The following is a 19,690-nucleotide window of genomic DNA, read 5'->3' on the forward strand; positions in this document are numbered from 1 at the left end:
ACCGCACCACACGAGCCACATCTGCTTCAAATTCTTGCAGATTCTCACTTGCTCGTTGACTTCTATTTCTCAGTTGTGCTTTGTATACTTGTTGTAGATGGGCATCTCCATAGCGTTTTTCTAGACGAGTGAACAAGGTCTGGTAACATTTTTCTTGACCCTTGGGAATTGACCTTAAGATATCTGCAGCATCACCTCGTAAAGCAGCAGTCAATGAAACAGCCTTTTCTTGTTCGGTCCAATGATTGGCGGTCGCAATAGCTTCAAATTGTCTAAGATATATGGACCAAGAGGACTTTCCTTCGAATGGTGGTAATTTGAATCTCATATTATGCGACGTTTCGTCTCTCGGTAGTTCATCTTTCACCACAGGATCTAACGCTGCTGCATTAACTGACGGTTGTACTTTTGTATCGGTTATCATGCTCTCTAGTTGTTTGATCTTTTCTTCTACGGTCTCTACACTTTTCTGCATCTTATCGAATGTTCTAGAAACTTCTTCAAATTTCTCGTCGTTCTGTCTACAAACTTCTTCAAGTTTTTCGTTGTTTTGTCTACAGACCTCTTTAAAAGTTTCATCAATCTTTTGAGAAACACTTTCGAATCTTTTAGCAACATTTTCGAATTTATCGTCGCTTTTTCTAGAAGTTTCATCGATCGTTTCAGAAACAGTTTTTAATTTGGATAAGATTACTTGTTCTGCTGACTGGAAGTGGAACGTCTCTGGGTCATCTCCGTTCTTCGTGAGGACATCCTTGAGTCGTGCTTGTAGGACTATCTTGCACCCACTGCTGTCTAATTCGTACTCTTCTAATTGTTCACGGAGCTGTTTTATGGTCAGTTCTTGTAGCAACATCTTTGGTCGGCACACACGTACTTTTCAAAATGTCTTTCCGAATACCGAACAATTAACGCACTCCGATTATTCTCGACGAATAAAGTTCAAAAGTCTTTTTTTTCACTTTTCATTTATTTACACTCCACACCGTTAACACCACTGTAGCGGTTATTTACTGTAATAACTTATAATTACAAAGAAACAAGCGGTTCGTATTTATATACGATTTTATTTATATAACAGTACAGACGAATTTATTTTTTACAGACTTTACTTTACAACTTTTAGCTTAAAACTAAACTCTACAACAGCGCGCTCCGCTTAAATAGCCAATAGGTCCTGTTCTCGAAATGTCTACATATCCCTCGGCCTAATGAATATTCTGGAGATCTTCACTCACAGCGCCGTCGCTTCTGTGACGTCACGGCTACTGTTATTCCGACGGTTGGAATTCTCCCAAGCCGGGGACTGTTTATTGCGCCGATTCGAAACTCTTTCGTTACAATATTTATAACTCGAAAACGATTAACTTTAGAGAAAAATTACAAGAGAACTTTTTTGTTCCCAATGGTCCAAAGAACGTAAAATAATGTCTACGCAGGCCGAAAAATTGATTTTTATAATTTGTTTAAAAAGTATTTTTAAATAAATGTAGCAATAACTCCGAAATTCTGGCCTTTAGGTATAGGGAATAAAACATGGAAAATAATCAGTATTTCTTAAGGACGTCAAAACGCAAAAAAATATACAGGATGTTCCATTTGTAATAACAAAGTTAATTAGATTTTAAGAAATACGGAAGATCTAACAACAATGTAAGTATTACTATAATATCGGCCACATTAGAAAACCCCAACCCACCACAATCCATAAAAATCATGCAAGCCATTTCGGAGATAACTGAGGGTTTCCATACATAAAACTCTCTCTGTATATTATATTATATTATTACACATAATTTTATACACATTATTAATACACACTAATTATTAATACACATTACCCTAATAGCACACGACGTCCTTTGGACGTCCAAAATAGGTCCATTTTTGGTCCTTACGTCCATGGACTATAAACGGACGTCCTTTGGACGTCCCATGTTGGACGTCCTTCGGAAGGAATAAATATGGACGTCCTTTGGACGTCCGACGTTGGACGTCCTTCGGACGGAATAAATATGGACGTCCTTTGGACGTCCGACGTTGGACGTCCTTCGGACGGAATAAATATGGACGTCCTTTGGACGTCCGACGTTGAACGTCCTTTGGACGTCCATACTGGACGAAATACGGACGTTTTATGAACGCTTATATATTTTATATTGGACACATTATTACGGGATCAAATAGCAAAATAATTCAATAAAATATTAACTTACGCGTTAACTTTACGTTAATGAAATACAGTCAAACCTGTCAGTAACGGCCACTAAAATGAAAGAACTATTGGCTGATATAGAAAGGTGGCCGTTATTGCCAGTTTTTGTAGTCTAGATATACAGTAAAACTTGTGTTACTGGCCACCTGTACTAACGGCCAGTTTAAAAATTCCCCAAACCAATTATATTTAGACTACAAAAACTGGCAATACCGGTCACCTTTCTATATCGGCCAATAGCTTTTTCATTTTTAGTGGCCGTTACTGACAGGTTTTACTGTAATTGGTTTGGGGAATTTTTAAACTGGCCGTTAGTACAGGTGGCCGGTGTTTGCAGGGGGCCGGTAACACAGGTTTTACTGTAGTTTAAATCGAAAAGATTAAATCTTAATTCAAAATTGTATATACAATTATTACAATTATAAACTATATATAGTTTAATATCCAAAACATGTTTTTGATTTTATGTAATGTAATGAAAATCTTATTTGTAAATTATTGGTTACAAATGTTTAACAATAGGAAATATTCAAGAATAAATAAAATAAAAGTTTAATCCTAACAACACAAAACATTCCAGGAATGTAGGTACTACCGTTCTATTCCGTGAACATCTATCTGATTAAATTATGGGTGGAAAGTTACCACAAGATATTCTATGAACATAGTACAATGTCTTCCTGGAGGGGTAAAATTTTCCATTACAAGATTTTAAGAGAGGCCATTTACTATTCAATTTGCGTTCATTTTCAAATTTGCCGCGCGAGTATCTATGTAGCGTCGCGTGGTCATTGGTCATCAAGTCATCAATTATTTCATTTTCATCATAAGATAACCTAAAAATTTGGTAAAAATTTTGATTGGAAAAAAATGCATCGATAAGGGGGTGAAAAATGGAAATTAGTGGCTTTTTTTTGCTGTACTCAACTGTACTGTTTAGTATGCTAGTTTTGGCTATGGCTGGATCTCTTAAACAATTATGTAAGTATTATAAAATCCGTTTTCAATTTTCTTTATGAAACGAATCATTTATGCATGTATTACCTGTAAATATTTTGATTTTTAATTGTAAAGAATAGAAAAATTACCGTTCATTTTAATTTTTTTTAGAATCAGCTGAAAGTGGTCTACAAAAAACCAGATATAACCAAAATAAAGATATAAAAAGTGTATTTGCTAATTGGAAGAAACTCAACATTGTCCGTGCATAATCAGTTATTACTTTATAAACAAATATTAAGACCTAGGAATGGAACCTGGATATAATCATCAAGAAGATAGCAGGAATCCCGACAAACAACTTAAATAAGTACAAGGATATTGAGGAAATCCAGCTCCTCGATACTACTGGGCAAACTAGAAGATTGAAGAGGACAAAGCCTTTTGAACTATTAGTTTGAGTGATAGGTGATAGTGAAAAGCAGAGCATAGTGCGTGATGTGGCTGTGTATGTTAGAATAGTGCACGATCTTGTTAGATTAGATAAGAGACGCTATCGGGTAAGCTCTTCATTTTAAGAAACAGTAGTAATTTAGGTTAAATTAAAATTGCTCATTGGTCAGTTATGACCAGATTGCTTTTTTTATGTTTGGCAAAAAGGGCGTAAGTCAGAATTGCACATTGCTAATGTTTTGATGATTTCTGGACCAGCAAAAAACTGTTGTAGACGTAAACTGTATGTACCAATAAAAAGAGCCGATTTTTCTGGTCCAGAAATCATCAAAACATTATCGATGTGCATTTCTGACTTAAGCCCTTTTTCCCAAACATCAGAGAATTGTAATGTACAAATTCTCCTATCTGATTTTTCATGAATTTTGTAGGAGACGAAAAACCATTTTTAGGATCATCTCCTGCTTTCACATGTAAATTTTGACATGTCTTGTAGTAAATAGATAGTTGAATTTACTACAAAACATGTCAAAAAATATATGAAAACAGGAGGTGACCATAAAAAAAGTTTTTAGTCTCTCTTAAAAAACTCATGAAAAAACAAATCGGAGGTATGTCACATCAGTGACTATATCCAGGGAATGTCTAAAAAATATACTTTGATGTCCCAAGAACCAAATATAACCTTTATATATATATACAGGGTGTAACAAAAATACAGGTCATAAATTTAATCACATATCCTGGGACCAAAAATAGTTTGATTGGACCTAACTTACCTTAGTACAAATGTGCACAAAAGAAAAGTTACAGCCCTTTGAAGTTATATATTAATAGCACCAAGGGCCTTAGAGGCCCATGGCTTGAAAAGTTTGTTTTTTTCTTCATTTTCACGTTTCTTTATGTACTGAGATCTTCTCTGGCTTGATATGTGATTTTTCTCCATTCCTTCCTCTTATTCATTTTTCTTTTCTGACCCTGTAACACCATTCTTTCCAAATCTTTTTCGACCTCTTGCTTCCATCTATTTTCCGGTCTTCCTCTTCTCTTTCTTGAAGCTATAGTGTAGTTTAGTACCCTTTTCGGAGTCCTCGTTTTTGGCATCCTTTCAATGTGACCTCGTGATCTAAGTCTCTGTGCCTTTATCACTCATTTGAAGTTACAAAATGAAAAGTGATTTTTTCCAATGTATCGAAAACAATATGCTTTTGTGCATGTTTCAATTTAATTATTATTGTAGTACCTACCATTTAAACAACGTTTTAAAAACTTTTTTGCCTCTTATTGCTTTTTCGAAAAGTCAATTTTTATCGAAATATTTTGAATATTTGTCAAATCCACCACATATTTGTATATGGTTAAGTACGATTATGGAGACTTGGTAATAATATGCAAACTTATTTATGCTTTACATTTTTAGGTATATTTTGAACCATATTAAAAAAGAAGCCAGACTCGATAAAACGTGCCTTATCGAAAAAATACAAAGAGGCAAAAAAGTTTTGAAAACACTCTGTTTAACTAATGGTACCTCAGTAATAGTTTAATTGGAACATACACAAACATTTGGGGGGTTTAAAGGAACAAAACCCCCATAAAATTTTTACGTGGACATATTAAAAAAGAAGTCGCAACTCGATAAAAACTGCCTTATCTGAAAAATACTAAGAAACAAAAATATTGAATTTAACTAATGGTACCACAATAATAAAATTGAATTGGAACATACACAAAAGTTTGGGAGGATTTAAGAGATCAAAACCCCCATAAAATTTTTATGGGGTGCACAAATTTCACCATAATTTTTCTTTAAGATATTCCTGCCATAATAATGCCACATGTCACATGTCCATTTTCAATAAAAAATCGCTAATAGTTTTCGATATAATCGAAAAAATCGATTTTCATTTTGTAATTTCAAAGGGCTGTAACTTTTTTTTATGTGCATATTTGTACAAGGTAAGTTAGGTTCATTTGAACTATTTTTGGTCCCAGAATATGTGATTTAATTTATGACCTGTATTTTTGTTACACCCTGTATATACAGCCCATTACGCACCACCTTAAAAATTGGGCATTTTTGATGTCTCGAATTTCCTAAACCTGTTGTTGCATCTAAGTGATTTTTTTATAATGTTCTAGCCTAGGCCCTAGAATATGTTACCTCCTTATGCTTGTCATGCACAGGGAGCTATACTGTAATATATATTATATCACATTACTATAGAGAGCGATATGATATAATATACATATATTACAGCATAGCTCCCTGTGCATGACAAGCTTAAGGAGGTAACCTATAGCCTAGGCTATAATATTATAAAAACATCACTTAGATGGGACAACAGGTTTAGGAAATACGAGACATCAAATATACCCCATATTTAAGGTGGTGCGTTAATTTCTTGGAGAAGTGTATTGTAATTTAATGTAAATAATGTAATATCCAATAATTGTAATTTGATATAAGATGAAATATAAGTTCCTTAAAAAATATATTTTTTATTTCCCACAATACATTCTCCACAGGTCTAAATATCGTCGCTAGACGTCCACCGAATGACCTTCCAGGACGTTAGATGGATGTTCAGCAGCAAGACATTGGACCAAACTGGGACATCCTATGAATGCCCAAATGACGTCCACCGAACGTCCCCTCCGACGTTAGGTGGACCTCCATTGGACGTTTGGCAACTTGGCCTTTGGACCAAAATTGGACGTCCTGTTAAGGTCCAATTCACGTCCCCTAGGACGTCCGATTAAGGTCCAATTTACGTCCGATTAAGGTACAATTTACGTCCGCTTAAGGTCCCATTTACGTCCGATTAAGGTCCAATTTACGTCCGATTAAGGTCCAATTTACGTCCGATTAAGGTCCAATTTACGTCCGATTAAGGTCCAATTTACGTCCGATTAAGGTCCAATTTACGTCCTATTAAGGTCCAATTTATGTCCGATTAAGGTCCAATTTACGTCCGATTAAGGTCCAATTTACGTCCGATTAAGGTCCAATTTACGTCCCCTAGGACGTCCGATTAAGGTCCAATTTATGTCCGATTAAGGTCCAATTTACGTCCGATTAAGGTCCAATTTACGTCCGATTAAGGTCCAATTTACGTCCCCTAGGACGTCCGATTAAGGTCCAATTTACGTCCGATTAAGTTCCAATATACGTCCCCTCGGACCTTAGATGGACGTCCAATGGACGTTCGGTAGCGCGACATTTGGACCAAAATAGGACGTATAAAGGACGTTCCTCGGACGAAAACGGACGTCCAAAGGACGTCCCTAAAGTCCGTGAAGGACGTCCAATGGACGTCCATTGGACGTCCTTGTGCTATTAGGGTAATAATTGGTTCAATACTTCAATACAATCAATTTGAACTTTTTATGATAAAATTAGTGAATTAGTCAGTACTTTGATTGTATATTTTGAATCTATAAAAAATACGACTATATTAGTTGCAATAAATTATCAAATTAATAAGATACAGTGTGTCGCATTTAACATGAAGACACCCCTATGTTTCGGCTATAAAAATATATACAGATTTGAAATTTTGCACAGTCATACAGGGTGATGGTTCACAATTTTTAAAATAGTCAACTGAACTTTAAACTTTAAACGCGGCCTACTGCGAATCTACAAACAGGGTGAATTTTCGATATGCGATTCGATTTGCTTCGCGTTACAGATATCGATAAAAGTTATTTGGAAAAGTTGTTCCAAATATTATTATAACCCCACATACCAAATTTTATGACAAAATTCACAATTCTAGTTTTTTTTCAGTTGTTATAGTCAGGATCCTAAATCCTAAAATTGGCTGTACCGAGATACATCTCGAGACAGCCAAAAACGGTTTTTTCGATTTTTTCGGTCTTTCCGCTCAGATATTAAAAATTCTGCCTCTGCTATTTAACCTTCGGAGTACGAAGACTGGGTCAAGCGTGACCCGAAATTCAGTTATTTCTTAATATTTTATGAAATAATTTTTTTACAAATCCGATTGATCGTAAGTTCTCCTTATTTGTTTCAATCTATTTTTTCGTATATAATTCGTGAACATGTAAATTACAGTTTTTCCTCTACGTAACATCTATGATGCCGGGTCAGTCCTGACCCGGTCTTCAGATTTCGAAGAATATTTTCAATATGTTTGTAAGTACACGTAAATCGCAGCCGTCTCTGTTTACGGGTATACGTACAGTGGAAACCCGATAAGTCGGCCTCCGATAACCCGGAAGTCCGGCTAACCCGAACCGATTTTCATCAGACAAAACAAATATTTTTTCACTTTGACCAAGTTTTTTACTAAGAAATAAACAATACTGTATACAACTGTACGTAATTTAGATGTATTGTGCATATTTTATGTATTTCATGTTTTTGAAATTATGTATAATGGAGTTTATCTGTAAGTATAACGTGTTTTATTAATTTTTACCATATTCGTCGGCTAACTCGGATTTTCGATAACTCGGATCGGCCGCAGCCTCGATTATTCCGACTTATCGAGGTTCCACTGTATTCAAATATATGGCCCGAGCAAATTTACCTATGCCCGTTTTCTGTAAGGTATTAAAATCTGGACGCCGGAGCGAACTAGTATATGCCCATGGGTAACCATCTTAAAAAATTTAAATACAATAATTTAGGATTTTCTTTGTTTTTTGTTAAATTAAAGATACTGTTTAATAATACTGACTATTTAAAACATCCTTATAAATAAAATGAGAATGGGTCACGCTTGACCCATCATCGTAATCTAAGTAAGTCAAATAATCTCCGTACTCCGAAGGTTAAAAGAACGACAAAAAGTACTCAAAAAAATACTATTTAAAAGTTGGCCAAATCATATTATCATAACCTAAAATTTTTTTGAAAATTTCAAAAATTTTTCCTGGGCTCATTTTTTATTACAAAAATCTGAAAAAAATTAAGTTGTTTTGTATTCGAAAGATACAACCTCTTGAATTTTTTCAGATTTTTTGAAGTAAAATTGCGCTCACAAAAAAATAAAACCTAAAAACTCTTCTTTTCTCGATTTAAGACGTTTTAGGACCTCTGCGAAGCTAAAAATTTGCATGAGGGTATAATTTTATATCCTTTATCGAAAACATAAAAAGCGGGACTGATCGGTGCGGGGGCATTTTTGACCATCTTATCCCGCTATAGCCTTTCATGTCTTTTTTTGCAATTAATGTTTGGCTAAAAGAATTACGAATAACTGACAAATTAAAGCATTTAGGTATAGAGAATTCTTAAGAAATAAAAAAGTATGATAAAATGTCATTGCATTACAATATTAAAATACAGGGTGTTCTATTTAAGAAAACTCAGAAAATAGTCATTCCGAGTATCGACCAACCCTGTATTCTAAAATTAAACATTTCGCTATAAAAATACCTAATTTTTAATAATAGTAAACTAAAATAAAAAAAACTTAAACATAAATAGAGTTTTTGATATCAAATCAGTACAATTCTACTGTGAAGCTTGCTACAGTAGGAAAAATGAAAGAATACCCATGAACAAACATATAAAACACGTTGTATTTTCCTGTCACCGTGTCACAAAGAAAATTGTCCAGTGCAAGTACATGTGACAATAATTATTACATGTACTTGCGCTGGCCAATTTTTTGTGTGACACAGTGACAGGAAAATACAGCGTGTTTTATATGTTCGTTCATGGGTATTCTTTCATTTTTCCTACTGTACAAAATTTATAAAAAACCGTAATTATCTTTTAAACTACCCTGTATAATATTACAAAACCTCATATTTTAAGAAAGAAGAAATCGAGGAGAATCCTAAAATGTATAAATGTACAGGGTGTCCCATTTAAAAAAACGAAGTTACAGTCAACTTCTGGTATAACCGGAAGTAGCAAAGAGACCAAAATATTTTCATTAAATAGCTCACACCTCAAAATCCCTGAATTCCAATTTTCATGATTCTCTTACATTTAGTTCTCGAGATATTTTTAATAGGCCCTTTATCTGCCTCACTCTGTATAATATAGTTCTCTAAAACAATAACTTCCTATAGTGAAGCCATTCGGAGCACTATAAGATACTAAATATTGTTTCCTCAACAAGTCTTCGCCATCATAAATTGTAAATTTTCTTACAATATTCAATATTGGTCGACAGATAAACAGAACAGGAAGAAGTTTATTATACGCGGTGGATTTTATTACAGCACTATCCTCAATAACCGCACAGATGTTGGGAATTTCGGTATACAGGCGCTTGGGGTATTTATTATAGCCATAATTACAGCGCTAATAACGGGTAAAGATATATATTCTACAATTTCATTTTTCCTCGTTATAACCACATATGCCTCGTTATAGAGCTGTTACAGTTCAATAGGAATATTATAAGACATCTAGTGTACTTCATTATAAGCGAAACCCCGTAATAACTGTGTTCCTTATAGAGAGAGTATACTGTATAGGTATGCAAAATATTTAGATTAAAACTCAATTGTGAGCTTAGCCTTTGTTAACATTTTCTTCTTTGATTCATTTAAACCAAAAACTGAACCTAAAGATAATAAAAATTTAACAGAAGATCTTAGGAATTGCACTAGTTCTTTCTTTCAAGATAATCCTGATAACAGATACTTAACACAGGAAGAATTAATTGATTTCTTCGAGAATGCACACGGTTCTGCTGATCCTCTCAGTATTGCAAAAACGTATACAGAAGATATCCAGGGACTACTCAATTTTTTAACTGAAATCCATCCAGCACTAACTCCCAAGTATCTTAAAAGTCGCTGTACTAGATTAAAAACTAAAATTAGAAAACAGCATGTTAACAACCTCCCTACTGAACAGAGCAGCAACAACTCTGCTGGCATTTAATAGAACAACAACCATGACACATATGGCAGATAAATTGGAATAATTCAAACTCTACATTGAACCATCAAACAAAATGTGTTGCCGTCAACAGTTTCTAATAAGAGAAGAGACCAAGTATGTAATCTAATTTTAGGCTGCGACTTGGACATACGGAAGATCACCAATGATTTTATAAAAGAAGGCACCTTCTCCGATGGTCATGTGTATGATAATGGAACTAACAGTACCAGTGTTAAGTGAAGATAATACATCTAAGACATTTAATTTTGTAGGTGCCATAGGACTGATTAACCAAATTTAATATTATCTTTGTAATTTGTTGTAAATACAGTTCAATGCTAATAAGTCATAAACCCTTTGTGGTTGAAGTAAATTGCAAATAAAAAAAAAAGTTTACAAAGAAATGTGAGAGATGTGAATTAGATATAAAAAATAATTACATATTATATTCAATTAAATTTTGATTTTCATAAGAAATTATATTTTTTAAATAAGACAATGCTCAAAGAACAGCGCTTGCGCATCATTCAATTGAGAAATGAGAAACCCTTACGTTATGGAGAACAGTGAAAATGTGAAAACCTACATTACATTATTAGACGAGATAAGCAGTAAAATTAAAGCAGAATCCATATACACATTTTTTTACCCCATTACCCTGTTTTTTATAAGAAAAAAATGTTAGAATACACAAGGTCATACCTTTTCATGATCAAGAACTTGAGAATACGTTAACAATTCTCGACAACCATCAAATCGGTTAATACATTTAAATACACATGTTTTAGCAATTTTTCCATAAAGCGATTCAACACCTATTAATCGTCGTTTTTCTTGTCCATGAGTCAATACACATCGTCCACACTCTACATCTCTATTTGGATAAACTGTTATGGGTTTTACCGATAAGTATTTATGGCAAAAGGTACAAATTAACGCGTCTAATACTTTATCGGGAATTATAAACGCCATAACAATAAACAGGCTAAACTTATGACTTATGAAACTTTATGGCAAGCGCGGCTCCTCCTTAGGGTCAATTGGTCAATGACCCCCCTAAAATAATCTCATAAAAATACCAATTTTATTAAAAATATCTTTTATCTAAAACTTCACTCTGAAATATAAAATTCTCTCTCAGCAGTCTGCATTGGCAAAACAAATATAATAGATATAATAACGTCGCGCCTCGCGCTATACACAAGCCCGTGGCTGGGCCGTATTTTAAATTGTCTATATACAGTTCTTATGGCTTATGGACAAATGCATGTAAAATAGAAAAGAGACGGCAGATAGCAATTTCGTGGGCGAGAGTGGGAGTGACCTTTCCGTCGTATACCTCTAGTAGAGTCGACGGCCTCACGTTTAGTTAGTTACCGTCTGCTGACCGCACTTCACGGCAGGTCTATATCGATCGCGGCGTATTTGCGTAATTTATTTTGTTTTGTTGGATTTTTTTGTGATTGTAACAAAAACAAGATGAGTGTTGTTGACGAAATAATTGCCTTAAAATCTGCTGGAACACTAAATTATGAACGGCGGCTTGAGAAAAAAGAAAGTGGTCGACCAAAACCAAACATGAATTTAAAACAAACAACAAAGGATAGGGGTAAGGACATTCAAAGATATTTTAAAGAATCAATGTACAATTTGTGTGATTGGATTTGTGGCTGCAGTGTGAGAAATGCATTTTTTTGCTATCCGTGTTTACTGTTTTCGAATGACGCTGTATGGGCGAAAAATGGAGTAACTGACATTAAGCATTTAAAAGTGAAAATTACAAAACATGCCTCTTCAACTACTCATATAAATTCATCAATGAGTTACGCAAGTTTAGGACGTGTTAACATAAGACAGCAACTTGATAGTGTATATCGTAAATCTGTGCATGACTTTAATGAATTGGTATCTAAAAATAGGTATATTTTAAACAAACTAATCGACTGTGTAAAATTTTGTGGAGTTTTCGAAATTGCATTGCGCGGTCATGACGAAAGTGACAGCTCCAATAATCGTGGAATTTTTCTGGGCCTTATCGATTTTGTTTCTGAACTGGATTTAATGTTTAAAGAACACATTGAAAAAAGTACAGTATTTAAAGGAACATCGAAAACAATTCAGAACGATATTTTAGAATCAATGTTAGCCATTGTGCATACTCATATCATGAAGGAGATTGGCCAGACAAATTTTGTGGCCATTCAAGTAGATGAGACCACAGACAGCTCCAATAAAACGCAGATGATTATCATATTGCGATATGTATTAACTGGTATTGTACATGAAAGATTTTGGAAATTTGTTAACCCCCTAGGTACTACAGCACAACATTTAACTAATGTAATATTGGAAGAACTTCAATTATTAAAAATTAATGAAGCACCTGAAAAATTGATTGCCCAAAGTTACGATGGTGCATCAGTCATGAGCGGTAAACTGGGAGGAGTACAAACAAAAATTAAAGAAATATACCCAAATGCACACTTCATTCACTGCTATGCCCATCAATTTAATCTTATCCTCCAAAAAGCGGCGAGTCAACACAAACCGATAAAAATATTTTTTGCAAATTTACACGGATTTTCGTCCTTTTTCGGCCGATCTCCAAAACGTACGATGGTTCTGGATAGAGTGGTTAAAGTAAGGCTACCTAAAGCTGCGCCTACTCGATGGGCTTTCAATACAAAATGTGTTGAAATTGTATACACTTATAAAGATGATTTAAAATCTTGCTTAGAGGAAATTATTGATGAGGAGCAAGATGGTAACAATATAAATCAAGCAACTGGTTTAAAAAGACATTTGGAAGATGAGCATTTTTTATTTTGGTTAAATTTTTTCCATAAAATAATGCCCCATGTTGATATATTGTTTAAACAATTGCAAATGCGAGACATTGATGTTATATCTGTCAAAAATTGTATCCTGTCTTTTAACAACAATATCCAAATAATTAGAAATACTATTTTGGAATCAGAAGTACCAAGCACATCAACAGCAAAAAAAAGAAAAACTACTGCAGAGGATCCAAAGCGACGAACTGCACTTGAAATTTGTGATATTATTATATCTGAAATAAATCACAGGTTTAGTTTCAATGATCATCTCATGATTTCACAGTTATTCTACATAGAGAAATTTGAAGCATACACTACCAACTTTCCGCAAAATATTTTAAAAATGGTGACGGCTAATTATCCCACAGTGAATATTTCCAAACTAAAATCGGAACTTGAAGTCTTATATTGTCGTGAGGATTTTCGCAATAGTGCTGGTGCAGTAGCCATACTTCAGCTTTTTATTAACATGAATTTGTCTGAAACATTTTCTGAAGCAGTGAAGTTATTAAATATTTTGTGCACACTCCCTATGACAACCGTGGAAAGTGAGAGATGTTTTTCTACTTTAAAAAGAGTAAAAACATTCCTGCGTAATACGATGGGACAACCTAGACTTAGTGCCTTGTCTATGCTGAGCATCGAGAAAACGCTTGTCAAGAGCATTCCAAATTTCAATGAGAAGGTCATAGACTATTTTGCAGAACTAAAGGATAGAAGAATTGACTTAAAATATAAAAATATTTAAAGTAAGTTTCGTTTTAATAAATTTACAATTTATTATACTATAAATATTCCTATCTATATATCAGTCAATAACCTGTTCATACCATTTTTCCTATATTTTTTAAAAGATTTACTCTAAAAAAAGACAAATTTAATTTTCGGAAAACTAGGGTAAATAGTATTGAGTTTTATCTAAGTCTGTATTTTTTATCTAAAATATAAATGCTAAAAGATCTTTTAAATACTTTAAAAAATCAACAGTTTGAAGTTTTCAAACCAAAATGACCCCCCTGAAGATTGACCCACGAGCCGCCGCTGCTTTATGGAACCACAAACTCAAACAATTTATAATAATATAGATTAGATTATTATTACAGTTTTTTAATACTTTGGTTTAGTTTAGATGTTGACCGTTGGAAGCCAGAAAAACTTGATTGCTTTGCTTGATTCTGATTCTAAATCCTGACCCAATACTTTCTGCCATGTAATTTGGGTTGCCTATGAACTTTTTTTTTTTTTTATTTGTGACTTTAGCACTTAGCTATTTAGCCAGATACAACTTGATAATAATTAATACTAATACAAAAAAACTATTAAACCTAATACAAATTATTAAAAAGAAAAACATATTATTCTAATTTACTTGATACTTGATGTTTTTCAGAATTGCGTGGATGTTAATTAAACACCGAAGTACTTCTAGTCAGTTTTATTTTAAAAGAAAACTCAATAATTCTACAAATAACTTAAACATCAAAATCAACATTTATTTTTCTTTTTGACACATTTTTTACTTCTCGTTGACATCTGACACTTATATAACATTGTTTTCAACTACATCATACAATAACAAAAATCCCCTAGATTTGCCGTTGCTTATTTTTACTGGGTATTCAACACCCCCCCTCAACGGTAAATCTCCTAGATCTAAATTAATTTTTTTATTCTAAACCTAGCAACTCTCTAAATTTTTTAAACAGAGTTAAACCTAATGGTTTTGTACATATGTCAGCCTGTTGGTCACTTGTATTAAGATATTTTAATACAACAATATTTTCCTTAATTTTATCTCGTACAAAATGAAATCTAATATCAACATGTTTTAGTCTTTTATGAAATTCCGGATTTCTACTAACCCTTATAGCGCTTTGATTGTCTGCATGAATTAGAACCGCTACATAATCAGGTTTTATTTTTAAATCATACATTAAGTATCTTAGCCAACATGCTTCACTCACACATACACTTAGTGCAACATATTCAGCTTCAGTAGATGACAAACTGACTGTAGACTGTTTCCGTGATGCCCATGACACCGTGCAATTAAAAACTTTGAATACATATCCTGATGTAGATTTTCTATCAGTACGGTCACCTGCCCAATCTGAATCTGAGTACCCTACTATCAAATTTTCCTGTTTATATTTATGTTTATAGTATATCAAACTCATAGTAACTGTGCTTTGAATATATCTCAATACTCTTTTTATTGCTACCCACAAATCGTTACTTGCACATGTTTGATACCTGCTTAATATACCTATAGCTATACACAAATCTGGTCTTGAGCATAACATTGCATACATCAAACATCCTATAGCAACTCTACATTTCTTTTCTATCTCTATGCTCTCAGATTTTTCTCGTTTGAGAAAATCGTGGTGAAAATTATTATCCATTGGTGTTGTTGATGGCTTGCAGCTTGACATGTCAAATTTCTTCAAAACATTTTTTAAGTAAACAGTTTGATTAATTTTTATTTTGCCTTCAGACAAATTTTGAGTTATGCACATACCCAAAAAATGTTTTATTTGACCTAAGTCGTTCATTTTGAAGTTTTTGTTTAAAATGTATTTTATTTTCTCAATTTCTTGATCATTTGTACCTGCCAACAGCAAATCATCAACATACAGCAAAATGTATATCCTACCTTTTTCATTTACTTTAATATAAAGACAATATTCATATTCAGATCTTGAAAAACTCAAATTTTGCATCAAATTATGAAATTTGTCATTCCAATTTTTAGGTGAACTTTTCAAACCATATAAGGATTTTCTTAATTTGCAAATAGTGCCCTCTTTTTCTTTAAATCCCTTTGGGAGTGAAATAAAAACATTTTCTTTAATATCCCCATTTAGAAATGCACTACAAACATCTACTTGATGAATTTTCATATCAAAAGTATTACACATGGCTAAGAAAATCCTTATTGATGGTAATTTTGCTACTGGACTATAAATATCATTAAAACACATACCAATTTGTTGAAAACCTCTAGCTACCAAACGAGCTTTATATTTCACTACTTTACCATTTTCATTTTTCTTTTTCTTGAACACCCACTTGCACTCAATGACTTTTTGACCATCACTACTTTGCACAAACTCCCATGTTTCATTTTCTAGCAACGCATTTATTTCTGATTGCATAGCTTTCTTCCAATTTTTACACTCACTACTGGCCACTGCATCATCATACGTCTGGGGTTCTTCATCATCACTAAAAGTCAACAAACTCATTTCGTCATCATCCAGAACATAATCATCATATCTTGAGGGTCTTTTTATATGTCTTCTCAGGTCATATCCATGCTCCTGCTCTATTTCATTCACATCTTCAATACTGCTATCAGTTTCGAGGTCACTCTCACTGCTTTCTTCTCTATTATTTTGAGGTTCTTCTGCTTCACTGTCATCTTCTTCTGACTTTATCTCCTCACATATCATCTGTATGTTTTTATTCATGTCTGTCTCCCCATTTTTTATTTCTATGGTTTTCTCGGGCAAAAATATGACATCTCGATGAATTTCAACTTTATTTTTGTCTGGGACAAATATTTTGTAACCTTTTACATCCTCACTGTAGCCAATAAAGAAACCAAACATATTTTTTGCATCCCATTTTAATCTCTTCTCTTTTGGGACATGCACTGATACTCTAGAACCAAAACTCTTGAGTGTAGAAATATTATTGACTTTCTTTTTGTACCATAATTCATAAGGTGTCACATTTTTTATGCTACTAGGGCCTGTTCGGTTTAAAACATACACTGCTGTATGTATGGCCTCTGCCCACAAGTTTTTATTCAACTTTTGCCCTTGTATCATAGTTCGGGCTGATTCAACTAGGGTTCTATTTTCCCTCTCAGCCCTACCGTTCTGCTGAGGCGTATACACTACTGATCTCTGATGTTTTATGCCTTGATAGTCAAGCATCTCCTTTATTTCTTGGTTCATAAACTCTAAACCGTTATCTGATCGTAAAGTTTTCATCTTGTAGCCTGTCTCTCTCTCGGCTAATGATATAAAATTTTTAAGGTGTTTCTTAACTTCTGATTTATTTTTCATGAAATACGCGTACCTATAATTTGTATAGTCATCCTTTAACAACAGGAAATACCTATTTCCCCCTAAAGACTCTTCTTCCATAGGGCCACATACGTCTGTATGCACTAATTGTAATGGCTCACTTGCTCTTGATTCACTTAACTTGAATGGTATTCTGTGTTGTTTACCTGTTAAACACTGTTCACACACGAATTTTTCGTCTATAAAATCAATGTTATTTTGCCTTAAAAAGTTTCTCACATATGTAGTATTTTGATGTGCTAGTCTGCAGTGCCAAACTCTCAAACTTTCTGTTGTTTTTGCAGAATTACACTCTGATAAAAATACATCTACTAAACAGCTGTTTTCTTGAACTTGACCGTCAGACACGTTTTCGTTAGGGGTGCGTTCCGAAATTAAAATATTTGCAAAGGTTTCAGTGTTTTGTTCTTGTGAGAATAACATTTTGTATAATTTGTTATCCCGTGTTGCCAATGCTCTTATTTCTCCTTTGTCATTATAAAATTCACATTTTTCATTGTTTGAAAACATCTTATAACCTTTATCTAAGGCACATCCAGCTGAGAATAAATTAAATTTTAAATCTGGCACAAATAATACATCTGACAGGGTTGACTTTATAAATTTCTTACCATTAAATGCCCATAGAGTTATTTTTCCAATACCTTTAACTGGTAATTTTTCTCCATTTCCGACTTTTACTTGTTTTTTATAGCTTATCTCTATCAATTCTTCAAACAGATCTTGATTCCAGCACATATGTTCGCTAGCTCCTGTGTCCAAGCACCATTCATTTTTATTTTTCTTACTCCCAGTATATACCATGAATGCATTACTGTCAATTTTATTTTCTTCTCTGCTTGTCTGTTGTTTTTCATTTTTATTTTTATTAAACCAACACTCTTGTAAGTTGTGTCCTCGTCTTTTACATTGACTGCATACTTTTATGTCTTTCTGGCTATTATTATCTCTCTCTTTCTTCTTGAAAAAGCAATTTTTCGCAATATGGCCACCTCTGCCACAAAAATGGCACTTTAACCTGGTTTTCTTTTGCCCTTTAAATTCTCTGCTTGTATCACTTTTCATCGCCAATGCTGTGCTGCCCTGTGCTGACTTACTTCTTTCTTCTTCGATAAGTAGTCTTGATGTAAGTTCATCTAGGGTTTGTTTATCAGATGGTACGGATTCCCATGCGGACCGAAAATGCTTATATTCCTCTGGCAATGCCATAAGTATTTTTGTCATGATCATTTTATCGGACAGCTCTTCACCAGCTTGCTTTAGCTTATTTTTTATCTCTTCAAGCTGTGATATGAATGAGGCAACATTTTTACCTGATGAAAACTCCAAGAGAAAAAACTTTTGTTGCATTAAATGAATGCTCACCTCTGACTCTTTGTCGTAGACAGACTTCAACTTTGTCCACATATCTTTCGAGGTCTCACAGGATAAAATGTGTGTCATAGGGCCTTGCTCTATTCTGGTTACTATAAATTCTTGTGCTTTTGAATCACCAGCATCCCATTTCTTTTGGTCATCTCCAGTAGTGCTCGGTCTCACAGACTTTCCTATTACTATGTCATAATAACCACGGCTTTTTAGCACTACCCTTGTTTGAAATTTCCAGGCTACCCAGTTGTCACCACCACTAAGTTTCAACGCAGCCGATGAATTTTCCATTTTTCGGATTTATGTTTTTCTTTTTTTATGTATATATACTCGAGCTTCTTTTTCACCTTTTTTTCAGCTTTTCTTTTTTATTTTCGTTGGCCGCGGCAAACTACCGACACAGGCTCTTCAACACTGACTTTTTTTACTGGCGAAATACTCACGAAAACAAGTGATCTGGGCCATAACCTGATGTTTTGCAGAATTGCGTGGATGTTAATTAAACACCGAAGTACTTCTAGTCAGTTTTATTTTAAAAGAAAACTCAATAATTCTACAAATAACTTAAACATCAAAATCAACATTTATTTTTCTTTTTGACACATTTTTTACTTCTCGTTGACATCTGACACTTATATAACATTGTTTTCAACTACATCATACAATAACAAAAATCCCCTAGATTTGCCGTTGCTTATTTTTACTGGGTATTCAACAATAAAACTTTATAAAAAAGTGTCTATCTATACCTACTATTGCAAACAGATCAAAATAGTCAAAAGAAAAAAAAAACCTCTTAAAAATTACTAAAAAACATTACTATAAATAGGGAAAAGGAGGGAAAATAAACAATTGGGTAAAAAAAAGGTTAACGAGATTGGCTAAAATTGATTACAGACATACA

The 19,690-nt window shown here is 33.7% G+C and overlaps 1 protein-coding gene and 1 long non-coding RNA gene across 2 annotated transcripts in view; both read left to right on the plus strand.

Annotated features, from left to right (window-relative positions):
* LOC114329316 (glycogen-binding subunit 76A) overlaps positions 1-19,690 on the plus strand; it is a 294,793-nt gene that overhangs the window by 25,432 nt on the left and 249,671 nt on the right. The window lies entirely within an intron of this gene.
* Positions 2,790-5,200, plus strand: LOC126888475 (uncharacterized). The gene is made up of 2 exons (XR_007699572.1): positions 2,790-3,196; positions 3,326-5,200. It is a non-coding gene; the product is annotated as an uncharacterized LOC126888475 (long non-coding RNA).

Source organism: Diabrotica virgifera, chromosome 7, assembly GCF_917563875.1.
Source record: "Diabrotica virgifera virgifera chromosome 7, PGI_DIABVI_V3a".
Taxonomy (NCBI): Eukaryota; Metazoa; Arthropoda; class Insecta; order Coleoptera; family Chrysomelidae; genus Diabrotica; species Diabrotica virgifera.